Here is a 16,498-nt window from a genome sequence, read left to right as displayed (position 1 = left end):
AACTCCCCCTGCATCTGAAAAACAAGCTGGGGTTTTGCTTTTTACCTCATCACCACAGTAACAAAATTGTTCCAGGACAAATGATAACCTCAGTGACACTTGTGCAATCCCCCTGTCTTCAGTGGGTTTAGATAGGTGTAACAGATTGAAGCTTAGTACACAAGTCTTTTATTGATGATGTACACAAAGGAATAGGATCCATACTGTTCCCTCGTAGATGTTCTGGCTCTGCAGTGCTGAGAGCAGTCAAGCTTATTTTAGTCAGTAAAATCAGCAGATAGGACTCTGACTACACACAGGGGGCAGATCTGCTGAGTGGGAAGGTGTCTTTTATATAGTCACTTTTCTGAGCAGAAGGGCACTTTAAGGCAAGTTCTGTTATTTGCCTGAAAAATCTCTCTCTCTCTCTCTCTCTCTGTATATATATACACATACACAGAGTGATGAGCTGCCAAAATCTTAACAACCGGTTCCCTCCTAACCCCACGAGGGGATCGTGGCAGGCCCCCTCCCGGGACCCCTGCCCCATCCACCCCCCATCCCCTGACTGCCCCCAGAACCAGGCAGGAGGGTCTCATGGGCCACCGTAGTGGGTGCCCACCGCACCCCGCCCCTAAGAGCTAGAGAGACCTGCCGGGGGACGAGGTGGGGAGTCCCAGCAGTGCTTACCTGGGGCGGCTCCCAAGAAGTATCCGGCAGGTCCCTCTGGCTCCTAGAGGCGGGGTAGCATAGCTGGGGGGCGGGGAGCGGCCGCTCCCCCCACTCATCACATCAAAAGTGGTGCCTTAGGGACTGACTCCGTGGGTGCTCTGGGGCTGGGGCACCCATGGGGAAAATTTGGTGGGTGCAGAGCACCCACCGGCAGCTCCCCTCCCCGCTCCCAGCCCCAGCTCACCTCCTCTCTGCCTCCGCCCTGAACGTGCCGCCCTGCTGTGCTTCTCCGCGCGCCCCCACCCCCCCCCCCCGTCGCTTCCCGCGAATCACCTGTTCGCACGGGAAGCCTGGGAGGGCTGAGAAACAGGCAGCAGCTTTGCACTCAGGCCCAGGGAGGCGGAGGCGAGCGGGGTCAGGGAGTGGTTCCCCTGTGCACCCCCCCAAGTTACCTGCTGTGGCAAGGGCGGCCCTCCTCGCGCCCCCTCTCCCCCCCGCCCCGGTTAACCTCCGCTCCACCTCTGCGAGCTTGAGCGCGAAGCTGCCGCTTGCCACTCAGCCCTCCCAGGCTTCCCGCACGAACAGCTGATTCGTGGAAAGCCAGGGACGGGGGGCGGAAAAGCAGAGCAGGGCGGTGCGTTCAGGGGAGGAGGCGGAGGTGAGGTGATCTGGGCGCGGGGTGGGGAGCTGCCGGTGGGTGCTCTGCACCCACCAAATTTTCCCTTTGGGTGCTCCAGCCCTGAAGCACCCACGGAATTGGTGCCTAAGGCGCCACTTTTGTCTGGTTGTTAAATTTAGAAGCCCTTTTAGAACCAGTTGTCCCGCGAAGGACTTCTAAATTTAACAAGCGGTTCCAGCGAACCGGCTCCACTGTGTGATAGATATAGATAGATATATCTAACAGGGAAAATTCTGTATTACCTGAGAATTTTCATTCTAGAACTTTCTGTGTCAGATGGTATTCACAGTGGGGTGTTCCCCAATTCCAGGGTGACTGGAGGCAGACCAAATCTTGGCTCTGAGGTGGGGATTACGTTGGCCCCCCCAAAAGAACTCTCCAGAAAGACAGCACCCAAAACTGAAAAATCCTAACTGTATAAAAGTACTATTCAACTCAAACTCTTTGCAGCAGAGCCTTGACATAAAATGTAAGGATTTCCTGGAGGAACACCTCTTCCCTTTCAAACTACTCAACAAACGAGCAACGGCCAGAATAAAACCGTAGATATAATGCAGTTGTCCAAGGGAAGGTCAGACTGTCTGACATGGAGAGTCCTAGAATGAAAATTCAATGGTAAGACAGGATTTCCCTTTTCTCAGTCCCCTCTGTGTCAGACAGCCTTCACAGTGGGCTGTAGAAAGACGTAAATCATCCCTAGGGCAGGAGGAAGGGGAGATTCAAATTTACCCATGTAGAATTGAAAATAAACTTAAGGGTTATGGGGGCTCCCTGCTCCAAAACACTCCTCTACCAAATGCTGCATCAGCACAGGTGGGGATGTCAAGTCTAGAGTGTTTGTTTGAGAAAAGGTGGCTGGAAGACCCTGTAATAGCATTTCATACCTCCTCATATATGTGATTTCTCTGCCCACAAAATTGCTGCTCTTTTCACAGTGTGCACAGTAAGGCTTTTGAATGCCTTTGTTATAGAAAGAAAAGGAGGACTTGTGGTACCTTAGAGACTAACAAATTTATTTGGGCATAAGCTTTCGTGGGCTAAAACCCACTTCATCGGATGCATGCAGTGGAAAATACAGTGCGGAGATTTTATATCCACAGAGAACATGAAACAATGGGTGTTACCATACACACTGTAACAAGAGTGATCAGGTAAGGTGAGCTATTACCAGCAGGAGAGCCGGGGGGGGGGGGGGGGGGGGAAGAAACCTTTTGTAGTGATAATCAAGATGGGCCATTTCCAGCAGTTGACAAGAATGTGTGAGGAACGGGGGGTGGGGAGGGGGATAAATATGGGGAAATAGTTTTACTTTGTGTAATGACCCATCCACTCCCAGTCTTTATTCAAGCCTAAGTTAATTGTATCCAGTTTCCAAACTAATTCCAATTCAGCAGTCTCTCGTTAGTCTGTTTTTGAAGTTTTTTTGTTGAAGAATTGCCACTTTTAGGTCTGTAATCGAGTGACCAAAGAGATTGAAGTGTTCTCCGACTGGTTTTTGAATGTTATAATTCTTGACGTCTGATTTGTGTCCATTTATTCTTTTACGTAGAGACTGTCCAATTTGGCCAATGTACATGGCAGAGGGGCATTGCTGGCACATGATGGCATATATCATATTGGTAGATGTGCAGGTCAACGAGCCTACGATGGTGTGGCTGATGTGATTAGGTCCTGATATGGTGTCCCCTGAACAGATATGTGGACACAGTTGGCAACGGACTTTGTTGCAAGGATAGGTTCCTGGGTTAGTGGTTCTGTTGTGTGGTTGCTGGTGAGTATTTGCTTCAGGTTGGGGGGCTGTCTGTAAGCAAGGACTGGCCTGTCTCCCAAGATCTGTGAGAGTGATGGGTCGTCCTTCAGGATAGGTTGTAGATCCTTGATGATGCGTTGGAGAGGTTTTAGTTGGGGGCTGAAGGTGATGGCTAGTGGCATTCTATTATTTTCTTTGTTGGGCCTGTCCTGTAGTTGGTAACTTCTGGGTACTCTTCTTGCTCTGTCAATCTGTTTCTTCACTTCAGCAGGTGGTAGTTGTAAGAATGCTTGATAGAAATCTTGTAGGTGTTTGTCTCTGTCTGAGGGGTTGGAGCAAATGCCACCAGGTTTGCCGTGACATTATCGGGGATACTGTTCCTGACGGCTTGTAGTCCATCTTTGTGTGGAATGTTGGTGTAGAGGGCTTCTACATCCATAGTGGCTAGGATGGTGTTTTCAGGAAGATCACTGATGGATTGTAGTTTCCTCAGGAAGTCAGTGGTGTCTCGAAGATAACTGGGAGTGCTGGTAGGGTAGGGCCTGAGGAGGGAGTCTACATAGCCAGACAATCCTGCTGTCAGGGTGCTAATGCCTGAGATGATGGGACATCCAGGATTTCCAGGTTTATGGATCTTGGGTAGCGGATAGAATACCTGCTACAGGACAGGCCCAACAAAGAAAATAACAGAACGCCACTAGCCATCACCTTCAGCCCCCAACTAAAACCTCTCCAATGGATCATCAAGGATCTACAACCTATCCTGAAGGAATAAACGGGCACAAATCAGACGTCAAGAATTATAACATTCAAAAACCAGTCAGAGAACACTTCAATCTCTTTGGTCACTCGATTACGGACCTAAAAGTGGCAATTCTTCAACAAAAAAAACTTCAAAAACAGACTCCAATGAGAGACTGCTGAATTGGAATTAATTTGCAAACTGGATACAATTAACTTAGGCTTGAATAAAGACTGGGAGTGGATGGGTCATTACACAAAGTAAAACTATTTCCCCATGTTTATCCCCCCCCACACACTGTTCCTCACACGTTCTTGTCAATTGCTGGAAATGGCCCATCTTGATTATCACTACAAAAGGTTTCTTCCCCTCCCCCCCGCCCCCCGGCTCTCCTGCTGGTAATAGCTCACCTTACCTGATCACTCTTGTTACAGTGTGTATGGTAACACCCATTGTTTCATGTTCTCTGTGTATATAAAATCTCCCCACTGTATTTTCCGCTGCATGCATCTGATAAAGTGAGCTATAGCTCACAAAAGCTTATGCTCAAATAAATTTGTTAGTCTCTAAGGTGCCACAAGTACTCCTTTTCTTTTTGCGGATACAGACTAATACGGCTGCTATTCTGAAACCTTTGTTATAGAAATTTTTATTCCTCTGTTGGCTCTGTTCACATCTAACTTATGCATTTCTATGTTCTTAGAGTGCTTGGTTTCATTCAAAAAGGCAACAATACCATTTCCTATTACATGTGGTGACCTTGGAGATGGAGGCCTTGGGAGTCTACAGCACTGCCATGTTTGGTGGAATGTGTAACTGAAGTATAACTGAGAGCATACCAAGCTCTGCAGTCCTTTGGACAAGAAGGTGTTGAGCAGGCAAGACAGTTTCAGTGAGAAGAGGAAGACAGCTACCAACTGTGATGCTGACAAGTAGTTTTATGTGGACTTGTAGATCCTACACACATATCCAGATTATGACTGGATGTGTGTATTGCTAGAGGACTGATAAGAGGAGTGGTCCTCAGGAATCTGTTGTGTGACAGTGATGGGAGATTCTCATGAATTTCATACAGTGCAATATGCCTGACTTTGCTGGCTGGCCTTTCCAAAAAGTGTTGCCCTGGAGCCCCATGGTCAGACCATCTGATCAAAACGCTAGACCATCTTTTGCTTCAGCTGACTTTGCCCTGATGTGTGTCCCTTGTAACACCAACATCTAAACCTCAAGTTACCCACAGACATAATCTGTGAATGTCCTCTCAGATGCTAGGAGGGTGTTTATCAGCTTTTCAGAATGAGTGATTATAGATCTTTCCTCTCAGTTTCCCAGCTGATGGGCTAGGCAGGTTTGGATATTGGTCCAGGATAGGTCACTCTTGAGCTATGTTTTATGTATTTGTTGGGAGTTTGAGAGAAGGTTTGAGCTACACCTGAATCAGGTCTGAGAACCAAGACCTGAGGGTTTATGAGAAGAGGTTTATAATCACTGTGGCCTGTTCCTTCACAATCTTCACCTTCAGTGGCTGAGGGAGGAAAGGTATAAAGTAGGCCTTTTAGCCCACTTCTGAGATAAGAGGTGTGACGTTACACCCCCTATTCTTCATGGAAATATGGTTATGATATGAATATGGTATAACTAAGATATAATTTATGTAAGATGGCTCATGTGAGGTATCATTGGAAAGGTTATGATTTACTGAATGTGTTTATCCAATTTGTATGCATGTATAATTTTTGTATCTGAAGCTAGGAATATTGACCATGTTTTTGTATTTCAAATGTGCTATGGTGGATGAGGCCAAACAATGTTAGTGGCTTATTAAAGAAATGTACATAAGCATAAGGATTACCCAGGAACTGTGTGTAATGGAAGCCTCTCAGAGATAGCTCTACACAATGGGAACTGTTTGACCCAGGTCACAGCAAAAAAGTTTTCCAGCAAGTTGGGGGGAAGATGTAAAAGAGGGACAATGACAACAGGAGGGGTCCTCACTCTCCCTATGACAACACACTTGAAAACCCCTGAGGAACAAAGACTGAAGTGTGAGAAGTGATGGTCCCAGGCTAAGATCTTTAGCCTGTGTATGAAAACCTAGGAAAGCCAAGACAACTTGTGCCTTAAGAATCTGCCAGCCTGTTTATCACTTAGGATGAGAATTTGCTAATTTGTATCCTACCTATCTAGTGTGTCAAGCTTAGTTTGCACACTTTGTTTCATTTGCTTAGTAATCTGCTTTGTTCTGTTTGCTATCCCTTTAACCACTTAAAATCTGCCTATTATAGTTAATAAAATTTTGTTTTGTTTATTATTAAACCCAGTTTATGCAATTTCTAGCTGTGGGGGGCAGCAAGAAGTCATGCACATCTCTCTTCACCTTGAGGAAGAGGGAGCATTTTATGAGCTTGTGCTGTATGGATATTTCTATGCAGTGCAAGACAGTAGTGTTTTGGGTTTGTCTCCCCAAAGGGGTGGGCACGTGAGTGCTGAGGGAGTCCTGTCACACACAGCTGACTTCAGTCTGTGTCTGCAGTGGGGTGTGGCCCTACCTACACACACATACACACACACAAAAAGGAATACGTGTGTGTGTGTGTGTGTGCGTGTGTGCATGCGCTGCAAGAGCCTGGAGAGCCTAATTCAGCCAAGCAGGGAGCGGGAACCCAGGCTGATTGAGCAGGGGAGGCTCAGTTGAACCCCAGCACATCAGGTGGCATCCTAGAAGTGGAATCTAACCCGTCACAAGAGGATCAACAGCCTCTGCTTTCAAGGGTTTCCTCCTCTCCTCTTTTGGTTCTCCAACTGGACTTGGGTGCAAAGAAGTTCATCAATAAGCTTCCAACCTGGCCAGAGATGCACCAAAAAGCTAGTTGATCTAGGCCGCATTCCCTTAGTTCTAAGTGTGTCTTGCTGAGTCAGTTGACCATGACTCTCCTTCTTGGTATAGAACCCCAAAGAACAGAGTAAGAGCATCTGTCCAGGACATGAACAAGGCTACCTCTCTAAGCAGTGTTGAAGGTTTTCTGCCTTCTTAGCAGTTATATACACAGTTAAAAAAGAATCTTCTGTTGGAAAAGGAGTGATCTTGAGGTCCATAACATGAAGCAGGTTGTACTCCATGTCGCCTACTTGGTCTACGTCCCCCCACCACCCCGCAAATCACATAGGAGTCCATATACATTCCCCCTACATGGTGTCCAGAATCTGTAGTTAAGACCAGCTTCTCTGGAAACTATGATCAGGTAGCTGTTAAATAATATTAAATTCACCAAGTGATACTAGTACTGGTTCTGGACCAAGATCTTCATATACTTATTTGCTGCAATTGCTGTCTGGAAATGAAGCAAGACTAGGACTGGGTATCCACATGAGACCAAGTAGCACAGGAGCTGAGTCAGATATTTTATCTTGGGAGATGTGTGCTAATGTTTGGCAAATCAGACAATATATTCTTCTGAAATGAAATAAAGATAGTCTTGGATGATAACTGAGATGCTGGAATTTTGTAAGAGCTGTAACTGGCCCTTCCACTTGTTTGCACAAAGCCAGGTTTCTGAAGGCTTTCAGCTATGTCTTCTGGGCTCTGTATAATCTGATGAGAATGTTGGCCAGACCAGAGTAGACATGTATCCCTTTCACTTGAAGGGACAGATGATACAGAATTTGTGAAGACCCAGGTAGAATTTATGAGTCCAAACAGAAGTATTCTATATTGAAAATGCATCTTGTTGTAACAGAAGCTAAAGTATCCCCTGGGTGACTCTCCCTGATCATATCTTCAGTAGGTCTCCAGGATATTTATTTTCATATTCTGAAGTTCTGGGAAGATAGTGCTGTAATGATGGATTTCAGTATTTCTACCTGGAATATTGATCTCCTTATGGACTTGTTGAGAGACCTGAGATCTAAAATGGGTTGCATGCCATTGTTTCTGTGTACAACAAAGCATCTTGTGTCCCTTCCAAAATATCTCTTTCCCCCTCTCCCCCCACTGAACTGGTTCTATCATTTCAGTGTGTAGGAGATGGTCTATTGTGCCCTTCATCTTCTGATGCTATGAAGGGACTTTGCTGGTTTCTTTTAACATACTGTGAGGAAAGGATAAACTTGTTCCTAGGATAAGGAGTGAGTTCTATTGAATAGCCTTCCCTGATGTTCTCAAGCACCCATTTTCTGAGGTGGTTCACCCACATATGAGGGCCCACACTGTATAGTGACCTTCACAGAGAGAGTGAAATCTCTCGGAACACCGAAAAACAAAAGAAATTTTTGGGGCTGGGTGGTTTTCCAGAGAATCTCAGCCGGAGTCTTCCAACTCTTAGGATAGGTATCAATGACCTCCTCTGCTACATAATCTCCATGCTGGAACCTGGAGAGACAATGGCTTCAAAAGGAACACTGGCTGAGATAAGGGAGCTTGAATAGTCTCCCACCGGAAGGAGTGAGGGACGTAGTCCCTGGCATACAGCCTCAGCAATGCCTTTGTCTCTGTGCTACCCAAAGAGTGCATCAACAAAATATTTGGAAGGACACCAGATGTTAGTCTGCAATTCCAGTTTCTTCAGTTGGAGTCATAGTTGCCCCCAGGACCTGTCTTTGGAAGTTCTGAATGTACAGCAAATCAGAATCAGGTGAAGTATCAGGCCTGAAAAAGCTACTTGGGAAATGTAGTTTAAAATAGATTTATGGAGGACTTGGGATGTGTATGTCAGGGGGGCACATGCTCTCAAGGGCATCCCAAGAGCGTGTAGACCTGCGCAATAAGAGGCTGCAGCCAATACTCCCAAGGCGGAGGTTGCTGTATCCAAGTTTAGTCTGAGTGATGATCATATTGTCCTGTCTATGGGTCCTGTCTCACTCAGTTGATATGGCTATATGCTTCACTATGGCCACAGCAGGGTTAAGCTTAGGCAGAGTAAGAAGACCTTTTTTGTTCTTAGGTATAAGTAGGTCTTGCTAGGGAATTCCTATCCAACTTCATCACAGCCACAAAGCAGGCGAGGAAGAATTACACAGCTCTTCAGCTTTGCCAGTTTCTTTGTTTGGTTTTATGTTTTTAGAAAATAAAACACTAAGCATTTGTGAAGCTAGAGCCCCCATTCATGCTTAACTCTGCAAAGCTTAGTTGAGCATCTGAGGTATCTCACTCAAAGCCTCAGACTTAGAGATTTCCTCCTCTCCTTAAGAGGGGGAGTCTCTCCTGAGAGGTTTTAAGACTTTGTGCTGCCCCTTTAAGAGCTGGTTGTGACCAGTGTCCTTCACTAGTCCTTGGGCCAAACACCTGAGAGCAGGGATCCTGTGCAGGGGTCAGTGCATTACCAAGCAGCCTGGAACAACAATCTGCAGGCATGAATCCTGCATGCCTCCCTAAGGAAAGCAGTAGCCACTTCATGACCTCCTGTGGGACTCCTAGAAGCTGGTCCATCTCTCGGAGAGCAGGATCTGAAACTCTTCATCCTGCGCTCCCTGATGCTGGGTCTGGGCTAAGTGGGGACCAACCGCAGTCTGCACCTAATGAAGAGTGAGTTGGAGCCACCGGAGACAAATTGCCCATTGGTATCTGAGAATTCACAGGAGTTGGAATGTTTCATGGCTTGCTTTGAAAGCAGTAGGAATAGGGATTCCATCTTTGGAGGAGGGGAGGGGGTTTGAAAAAAAACTTGCCCCATGTGTCTGTTGGAACCTAGAGCCTGACACTGGTTCTGGCCTGGTCTCAGTGGAGGGAATTTCCATGTGACCTGCTCAACGATCTCAGTCTGGACCTTGCCCCCATACTGGCTGGGAGCTGGGTTCCTGCAGGCTGCCTGACTGCCTGCCTTTACTGAGGGGAGAAAGCCAAAAGAATTTTAGTTTAGCTGCTTTGAGGAGAAAATCATTGAGGGCAATGAAGAAATCAAGATACAGAGGAAAGTCTTTCACAAGTCCTATGCCAGGTCTGGTCCAGAGGGAGTCCTGGATTCTACCATGTACACCACTTGGAAGCAAAGCAGTCTGGGGAGTTCTACCTGAGGGCTGGTCCGAAACCAAGGGCTCAGAGCAAAGATCTGAGTCACTACAGGGACTGCGAACAGCCCCCTGTGGAGACTTTCTGATGTGGAAGAGACTGAGAAACAGTTTATAAGACAGCTATGAAACTCCTCAGCCTCTCGCATGTAATTCAGCTTCTGATGAGTCATTTGTCACACTGTATAGACTATGTTGAGTAAGGGGTGCCACATACCTGTATCAGCTCAGGAGGAGCTGCAGAAAGGAAGTGTGACTCAGGACACCCCTCTGAGTTTGAATTCTTCTGAAGCTCCTGCTTTGTGCAGGAGATAGAATATGCTGTGTTGGATGATTACTAGGCACAGCATTCACAGCCCCTCACAACTAGCCACTCTACTGCCTAGTATGGGGTATGTGTGGGAGAGGGCAGCACAGTCTGGATCCACCCACTCCCTGTCTCTTTCTGCCTGCTTGGACTCACAGACCCCGCTCTCCCTTCCCAGACAGCTTTGCAAGGAGTTAGGGTTGGGGCTTTACATCCCTTCACCCCCACACAGTCACAATTTTGCCCTGTGTCAGTAAGCTGGCAAGCCAGCACAGTCCTGAGTTGTTAACGTCCTTTTCAGAAATGTTTGCATTGAGAAGATATTATTAGAATTTCCATATGTTGTATTGTGCTTAATAATAAATAATAATCCCTTTATAGCAACATTCATCTGAGGATTTTAAAGTGCTTTGTATTGGTTAACCTTTATAATATCCCTTATTATATCCAATTTACAGAGGGGGAAAACTGAGGCTCAGAGAAGTGAAGTACCTTGACTGAGGCCTCATGTTGAATCAGTGGCAGAACTGACAACACAACCCCAGTGTCCAATCTCCTCCTCCACTGCCCTAACCACAAGAGCATGAGGAAGCATGCGGAAAGCAAAACACCAGCCTCACAGTTCCCTGCTCAGATTGCTGCCTGCCTCTTGTTTGTTTCCCCCTTTTCCTACAGTCTCTCCCACCCTTGCCTGGCAGTGTAGCGGTTAAGCCTGTTTGCTCTGCAGAAAGGGGATATGTGTGTAAGTGTGCTTCTACCTGGGTGTGGATACTCTGCTCTGCCTGCCACTGTGAAGCCTCCCCTTCCTAGCATAGCTGCACCCTGTTACTGTGTAGCACACACACCATGGGCATGTCTATGTTGGAGCTGGAGGTGTAATTTTTAGCTCAGGCAGATATACTCATGCTAACTTTGATTGAGCTAGTGTGCTAAAAAAGAGCAGTGTAGCTCTGGCTGCATGGGTGGTGAGACAGGCTAGCTACCCTGAGTACAATCCCATTTGAAACCTACTCCTGCCTCCTGGGTGTGGGTCCCTGCTCCTTTCACTGACATGAGCTGGGCACATGATGGCTTTTAGAGCTGTGGCGGTGACAGGTGAATTCAGCAAGGTGCCTGGGAATTCCATGAACTGAAACCAGTTCTCAGTTGGAACGGGGAGATGCTGCCAGCCAACTGGGAATTTTTAGAAGCTACTCGTAGCCCTTGTTAGCTCTTCTTTAGCACGACATCCACAGATAGTAGGGTGGCAAATCTCATTAGCCTGATTTTACAGATGAGGAAATTGAGGCACAAAGAGGCAAACTGACTTGCAGTGAAACCGTGGCAGCGTGGGCAGCAGCATGGGTTAGCTGCTTGAGTACATACCCTGGGACCCAGGTTGGTTTGCACAGTTTGTGCTGCTGCCCAGGCTGTTGCGGCTTCATTGCCGTTGCAATCTGGCAAGCTAGATCAAAGCAAGCTTGGGTACGTCTACATGTGCCGAGGTCCTACCCGTGATTGCAGTGCAGACATACCCTTCCTCCTTGTTCAGCATCCTACCCCCTGGGCCATACTGCACAAGCCCTGCTTTGCTTTACTCTGAATCCACCTGCTCTCTGCTTCCCTAGTCAATGGATCAAACATCAAAGGTTATTCTATGCTGATGCTACTCTAAAACAATCAACAAGTCAATTACAGTGAGGTCAGAAGAGAGAGAAATAAACTACTCCTTAGCCTCATGCACATTTGGGTAGGGTAATGCTACCATCTAGTGGAAAGCAGGCAGAACCTCAAGAGCGTATGCAATAGATATCCTGTAGATCAGTGGTCTCCAAACTTTTTTGATCAAGCACCCCATCAGTAAAAATTGTTTTGAGCACCCCCCCCCAATATATGTATATTTATTTATGTATAAATTATATACATGTACTACTGTACTAATATATTATGTACATTATAAAACACACAAAAAATAGAAATTAAAAAAGGATGAGAAAGATGAAAAACAATATTTTTTGCTCTCACTAAAAATATTATTATTAATAATATTTTTAGTGAGAGCAATGTGATTGAATATGCTTCATTATTTTTGAAAATCTTGGTTTAACACTTTGTGATGCAGCGATTCGAAGGTCTGGTTAGTTCAGTTTATTTCACACCTTGGTTTTAATGGCTGTCATAGCTGAAAAAGATGCCTCATGAAGCTACGTAGAGCCAAATGGAAGAAGTGCATCGTTGGCTGAGCTTACTAAATCACGATACTCATTTTTCAGTCCAAGTATGCAACGGTTTTTGTTGAAATTCGGCTAGTAAATTTCCATCTTCCCTGATGTCAATCAGTTGTTCTTGCAAACTAATCGGAAGGTGTTGCATTTTTATATTTTTAACAAATGGGTTCAAAACCCACTGAAACTCTTCATTTGGAAGATTTTTAAACCGGTTAGAAAATTCTGTTTCCAAGTTTTTTAAGTGTGCAGATATGAGAGTTTTTATAGGTGACACACTTACATAATTTTCAGCAACAAAATCACATAACCATAGAACGTTTTCAAAATGCTCTCTCCATAGCATGAGTTTCTTTTGAAAAGCAGTAACTTTCTCACTCATTGTTAAAATGTCACCTTTACCTTGAAGGGATAGATTAAGTGCGTTTTTTTTTTTAACATATCTGCTAGGTAGCATACTACTGACAGCCACTTGTCATCACAGAAAAGGTCAGCAAATTTGGAACACTTGTCTTTTTGTAAAAGAAAAATGAGTAACTCATCTTTTAGTTCGACAACTCTTAAGCACTTTGCCACGAGATAACCAGCGAACCTCTGTGTGGTACAAAAGATTTTCATGGTCACTCTCCATCTCATTACAAAGTATTGTAAAGATTCTACTATTTAAAGGTCTTGTTTTTATAAAATTAACCACATCAATGACATCCTGTAGCAGTTTGTGCACTTCTGGCTCCAACTTCTTTGCTGCAATAGCTTGCCTATGCATGGTACAGTGAATGAATTTCACATGTGGTGCTTTCTTTATTCCAGTCAAAGTAGCCGCTCCATTAGTGGTTACACTTACACAGTTTTTCCATAAAACGTTGTTTTTATTAAAGAAGTCATTTACTGTTGAGAATATATATTTTCTGGTACATCTTTCCTTTAGTGGCTCACAAAAAAGTAGTTTTTCGTGTACTTCATTATTGAAACAGAATCTAGCAAATACCATAAGCTGAGACATGTTAGAAACATCTGTACTTTCATCCACCTGTGTAGCAAACCTCCCACACTGCGTACTTTGTTCTAATACTTGTTTCTTCAAATCTTCAGCAATGTTTTCTATGGGTCTTCCAACAGTATTTGCTGACAAATACTTTTTAGTTAGGATTTTAGTTTGTCGCTTTATTGTTTTCCATGTACTATTTCATCCATTTTTACCGTGGCAGGAAGAACAAGTGTTTCCCCAATGGTATGTGGCTTTTTGTCTTTCACTATTAAGTAAGAAACCTCAAAAGAGGCTTCTAAACATTTATTATTAAGTTTAGTGAAAATTTGTAAAGTACTGGATTAAGTATCGCATGACTTAGAATCATAGAATATCAGGGTTGGAAGGGACCTCAGGAGGTCATCTAGTCCAATCCCCTGCTCAAAGCAGGACCGATCCCTAATTAAATCATCCCAGCCAGGGCTTTGTCAAGCCTGACATTAAAAACTTCTAAGGAAGGAGATTCCACCACTTCCCTAGGTAACACATTCCAGTGTTTCACCGCCCTCCTAGTGAAAAAGTTTTTCCTAATATCCAACCTAAATCTCCCACACTGCAACTTGAGACCATTACTCCTTGTTCTGTCATCTGCTACCACTGAGAACAGTCTAGAGCCATCCTCTTTGGAATCCCCTTTCAGGCAGTTGAAAGCAGCTATCAAATCCCCCCTCATTCTTCTCTTCCGTAGACTAAACATCCCCAGTTCCCTCAGTCTCTCCTCATAAGTCATGTGTTCCAGTCCCCTAATCATTTTTGTTGCCCTCTGCTGGACGTTTTCCAATTTTTCCACATCCTTCTTGTAGTGTGGGGCTCAAAACTGGACACAGTACTCCAGATGAGGCCTCACCAGTGTCGAATAGAGGGGAACGATCACGTCCCTTGATCTGCTGGCAATGCCCCTACTTATACATCCCAAAATGCCATTGGCCTTCTTGGCAACAAGGGCACACTGTTGACTCATATCCAGCTTCTCGTCCACTGTAACCCCTAGGTCCTTTTCTGCAGAACTGCTGCCTAGCCATTCGGTCCCTGGTCTGTAGCGGTGCATTGGATTCTTCCGTCCTAAGTGCAGGACTCTGCACTTGTCCTTGTTGAACCTCATCAGATTTCTGTTGGCCCAATCCTCTAATTTGTCTAGGTCCCTCTGTATCCTATCCCTACCCTCCAGCGTATCTACCACTCCTCCCAGTTTAGTATCATCCACAAATCTGCCGAGAGTGCAATCCACACCATCCTCCAGATCATTTATGAAGATATTGAACAAAACCGGCCCCAGGACCGACCCTTGGGGCACTCCACTTGACACTGGCTGCCAACTAGACATGGAGCCATTGATCACTACCCGTTGAGCCCGACAATCTAGCCAGCTTTCTGTCCACCTTATAGTCCATTCATCCAGCCCATACTTCTTTAACTTGCTGGCAAAGAATACTGTGAGAGACAGTGTCAAAAGCTTTGCTAAAGTCAAGGAACACCACGTCCACTGCTTTCCCTTCATCCACAGAGCCCGTTATCTCGTCATAGAAGGCAATTAGATTAGTCAGGCATGACTTGCCCTTGGTGAATCCTTGCTGACTGTTCCTGATCACTTTCCTCTCCTCTAAAGTGCTTCAGAATTGATTCCTTGAGGACCTGCTCCATGATTTTTCCAGGGACTGAGGTGAGGCTGACTGGCCTGTAGTTCCCAGGATCCTCCCTCTTCCCTTTTTTAAAGATGGGTACTACATTAGCCTTTTTCCAGTCGTCCAGGACTTCCCCGGATCGCCATGAGTTTTCAAAGATAATGGCCAATGGCTCTGCAATCACATCCGCCAACTCCTTTAGCACTCTTGGATGCAACGCATCCGGCCCCATGGACTTGTGCACATCCAGCTTTTCTAAATAGTCCCGAACCACTTCTTTCTCCACAGAGGGCTGGTCACCTTCTCCCCATGCTGTGCTGCCCAGTGCCGTAGTCTGGGAGCTGACCTTGTTCGTGAAGACAGAGGCAAAAAAAAGCATTGAGTACATTCGCTTTTTCCACATCCTCTGTCACTAGGTTGCCTCCCTCATTCAGTAAGGGGCCCACACTTTCCTTGACTTTCTTCTTGTTGCTAACATACCTGAAGAAATCCTTCTTGTTACTCTTAACATCTCTTGCTAGCTGCAACTCCAGGTGTGATTTGGCCTTCCTGATTTTACTCCTGCATGCCCGAGCAATATTTTTATACTCTTCCCTGGTCATTTGTCCAATCTTCCACTTCTTGTAAGCTTCTTTTTTGTATTTAAGATCAGCAAGGATTTCACTGTTAAGTCAAGCTGGTCGCCTGCCATATTTACTATTCTTTCTACACATCGGGATGGTTTGTCCCTGTAACCTCAATAAGGATTCTTTAAAATACAGCCAGCTCTCCTGGACTCCTTTCCCCCTCATGTTATTCTCCCGGGGATCTTGCCCATCAGTTCCCTGAGGGAGTCAAAGTCTGCTTTTCTGAAGTCCAGGGTCCGTATTCTACTGCTTTCCTTTCTTCCTTGTGTCAGGATCCTGAACTCGACCATCTCATGGTCACTGCCTTCCAGGTTCCCATCCACTTTAGCTTCCCTTACTAATTCTTGCTAGTTTGTGAGCAGCAGGTCAAGAAGAGCTCTGCCCCTAGTTGGTTCCTCCAGCACTTGCACCAGGAAATTGTCCCCTACATTTTCCAAAAACTTTCTGGATTGTCTGTGCACCGCTGTATTGCTCTCCCAGCAGATATCAGGGTGATTGAAGTCTCCCATGAGAACCAGGGTGTGTGATCTAGTAACTTCTGCGAGTTTCCGGAAGAAAGCCTCGTCCACCTCATCCCCCTGGTCTGGTGGTCTATAGTAGACTCCCACCGCAACATCACCCTTGTTGCTCAGGCTTCTAAACTTAATCCAGAGACTCTCAGGTCTTTCTGCAGTTTCATACTTGAGCTCTGAGCAGTCATACTGATCTCTTACATACAGTGCAACTCCCCCACCTTTTCTGCCCTGCCTATCCTTCCTGAACAGCTTATATGCATCCATGACAGTACTCCAGTCATGTGAGTTATCCCACCAAGTCTCTGTTATTCCAATCACATCAAAATTCCTTGACTTTGCCAGGACTTCCAGTTCTCCCTGCTTGTTTCCCAG

General features: G+C 45.6%; 2 protein-coding genes across 3 annotated transcripts in view; one reads left to right on the top strand and one right to left on the bottom strand.

Annotated features, from left to right (window-relative positions):
- The window catches only part of ITPKA (inositol-trisphosphate 3-kinase A), a 75,929-nt gene extending 69,857 nt beyond the window's left edge, over positions 1-6,072 (top strand). For both annotated transcript variants that reach the window (XR_013346374.1, XR_013346372.1), the window contains one exon: positions 4,526-6,072. The gene's annotated coding sequence lies outside the window, so the exon portion shown is untranslated. The remainder of the gene's footprint in view (positions 1-4,525) is intronic.
- The window catches only part of LTK (leukocyte receptor tyrosine kinase), a 164,847-nt gene that overhangs the window by 11,018 nt on the left and 137,331 nt on the right, over positions 1-16,498 (bottom strand). The window lies entirely within an intron of this gene.

The sequence above is a fragment of the Eretmochelys imbricata genome, chromosome 6 (genome assembly GCF_965152235.1).
Source record: "Eretmochelys imbricata isolate rEreImb1 chromosome 6, rEreImb1.hap1, whole genome shotgun sequence".
Classification (NCBI taxonomy): Eukaryota; Metazoa; Chordata; order Testudines; family Cheloniidae; genus Eretmochelys; species Eretmochelys imbricata.
The sequence above is the reverse complement of the archived record's forward strand: the minus strand, read 5'-3'. Positions and strand labels throughout refer to the sequence as shown.